The sequence below is a fragment of the Bidens hawaiensis genome, unplaced genomic scaffold (genome assembly GCF_021521415.1).
Source record: "Bidens hawaiensis isolate Kalapana, Puna unplaced genomic scaffold, B.hawaiensis_p1.1 tig00010738_1, whole genome shotgun sequence".
Taxonomy (NCBI): domain Eukaryota; kingdom Viridiplantae; phylum Streptophyta; class Magnoliopsida; order Asterales; family Asteraceae; genus Bidens; species Bidens hawaiensis.
In genome coordinates this window covers 164,713-167,723 of record NW_027491823.1, presented here as the reverse complement: position 1 = coordinate 167,723, position 3,011 = coordinate 164,713, and the positions used below count along the sequence as shown (strand labels likewise).

Genomic DNA, 3,011 nt, shown 5'->3' with positions numbered 1-3,011 from the left:
AACTCCTCCTTTCTTTCATTCTCCTTAACTATGATTCATTTTAGTAATACTTTAAACCCAAGTTAGATTCCTTCAATCCTTCCTTTCCTTTATTAATCAATAATAATAATAATCCAATATGCCTGCCTACTCCCACTAATTATTGCTGCTCACGAATTCACCATTAATGGTGTTTCACAAGGTAGGTTTCAGTCTTTTCTTATATCTCAACCTATTGGTTCAACAATTATTATTCATACGATTCCATCTGTATGTTTCTTGTTGAACAGATCTTTGCGGTTTAAAGAAGATATTCAAGTCGTCTGCAAACGGTGTTCGTCACGAATTCTTCAATGCAAGCATCCGAACACAATAGATCCGCCATATTCAATGCCTTTTACTACCAATCATTGCAGGAATTTGATGATTCATATTATCCCCAATTTCATCATCATTCTCCTGATGTTAATTATGATTTTAGAAGTAAATTGAGGCGGTTGGAGACTGTAATGCTCGGAGATTCCGATTCCGATGATGTCGCCGGAAACGTGACGTCATTCGCCGGCGGTGTTGAAGACTCGCCGGAGATTGAAATATGGAAAGATATGATTGTCGGTGTTTCAAAACAAGACTTGAAGCAAGTACTCATTGCCTGTGCTAAATCGGTTTCGGAAAATGACGTCATAAATGCTAATTTATTAATATCGGAGCTCCGGCAAATGGTGTCGGTCACCGGAGAACCGATTCAACGGCTCGGTGCGTACGTGTTGGAAGGGCTTGTAGCTCGGCTTTCCTCCTCCGGTAGCGCGATCTACAAATCCGACCTCCAGATAAACACTCGTGTTTTATACGAGATTTGCCCGTATTTCAAGTTCGGTTACATGTCGGCTAATGGTGCGATAGCCGAAGCGATGAAGTGTGAAAAACGAGTGCATATTATTGACTTCCATGTAGGACATGGAAGTCAGTGGGTCCCGTTGATTCAGGCATTTGCCGGGAGACCTGGTGGTCCCCCGCATATGCGGATAACGGGACTTCACGAATCCCCAAATGGATTGTGTAAAGTAGGTAAAAGGCTTTGTGAGCTTGCAAAAGCTTATAATGTACCTTTTGAGTTTCACACGGAAACCGGGCTTGAAAGTTTTCGAGCTAGGCCCGGTGAGTCCCTTGCGGTTAACTTTGCGTTTGTGTTACACCGTGTGCCTGATGAGAGTGTGAGCACTCGGAATGATAGAGACCGAGTGCTTAGGCAAGTAAAAAGTATGAAGCCGAAAATTGTAACCCTAGTCGAGCAAGAATCCAACACAAACACGACTCCATTTTATCATCGGTTTCTTGAGGCTCTTGATTATTATAATGCAATGTTTGAGTCGGTAGACATAACGCTTCCACGGGACCACACGAAAAGAATAAATGTGGAGCAACATTGTTTTGCCAGAGATGTTGTAAACATCATAGCGTGTGAGGGGAACGAACGGGTTGAAAGACATGAGCTTTTGGGAAAGTGGAGGTTGCGGTTTAATATGGCAGGGTTTAGCCCGTGCCCGATGAGCCCGTTGGTGAACAGGACCATTAAACGGATACTAAATAACTATAGTGAGAGATATAAAGTTGAAGAAAGAGATGGAGCTTTGTATCTTGGTTGGATGAATAGAGATTTAGTTGCTTCTTGTGCTTGGAGATGATCAAAGTTAGAATAATAAATGTGACATAAACAAGTTCCTAATGAATCAAAACGATATATTTTATCTGCATTTGAACTTTGATTCAACTTTCTTTTGTTGTTTGTTTCTCAATCTAGATTATCTATCGAGCTAACCACTCATTAACAATACAAAAACATATAACTTTATACATGTGTCGGATCACTCAAGCGTTTGTGGATTTGGTATTAGTTATTAGCACGAACTCACGAATCTTTCCAGGTTAAAAATATAAAGTCAAAAGTTTAAGTCTATTAAAATTGTTAACACAAGGTGCCAATTGTGCCACGTTGGCAAGTTCAACCCGAACATGATACTGAGTTGATCCAAGAGTTAGATACTCATATTTGGACCTGTTAGATAGAGTCAAAGGAGACAAAAAGAAATTGATTCAACTTGAAAGGGATATAATTTGGGTTGCATGTAGATTTATCAAGCTATAGTAGTGCACGAGAAGGTATCTGCGAGTTGGTTCTATTTTTGATGTTCGGACATGGTGTGTTATTTTGGCTCGGCCTTTTATAGGGTGTGCATAATGTAATAACTTCGATATTTAGTGTTTCTCTTATAGAGTTTATCTTCTACTTCGTGTTTTTGCTCTACGTTAGAACACTACCCATAAATTAGTGGTGTCAAAAGATATCAAACTTAATTTAGACACACTTAAAAACGTTTAGCCCTACTATGCCATGTTTAACTCGTTTATCTAAACGACTAAACAAGTCAATTTGATTGATATGCCGTGTCAAGTTATAAACTTCTTAAACAAATAGAAGAGCGGTGATAAAGTCGTTAAACGGCTTAAACAAACCAAGTTGGCAGGTTGAGATGCTTACATATGTTAATCAAGTGTCTTTACTAGTCTATACGTTAATATAATCGTGTTCAACACGTCAACTCAAACACGCACATTTTAATTTAATATACTAGCACATAAAACCAAACACGATACGTTTTTTAACAACATATAACACCCGATTACTTTTGTTATATTTGTGTCGGGTAAAGAATGTAAGTAGAGAAATATAGAGTCAAAGTCCAAGTCCCAAAGGCAAAGCCTTATACATGATTTTGTTTCGTGTGGATACTATAATACAGCAAGAGAAAAGTGTTGACCAGAAAAGTAAAGACAGACAACCCCCATGTGTTATGTGTAAGGTTGTTGAAGACTTGAACGTTTTCTCGACTGGTTTCTAAAGTCGGACGTTGCTGTTCAGATTGGTCAACCCACCACACGTCCATTAATTTGGTTTTTATATGGCCCATGTTGAATAATGTCGGCCCACTAGTTTTTGTTTTATTTCTTATTGTTCTATTTTCAAACAGAGA

General features: G+C 38.7%; 1 pseudogene; it reads left to right on the top strand.

Annotated features, from left to right (window-relative positions):
* Positions 1-261: 261 nt before the first annotated feature.
* LOC143536132 (scarecrow-like transcription factor PAT1 pseudogene) lies at positions 262-1,710 on the top strand (annotated as a pseudogene).
* Positions 1,711-3,011: the final 1,301 nt, after the last annotated feature.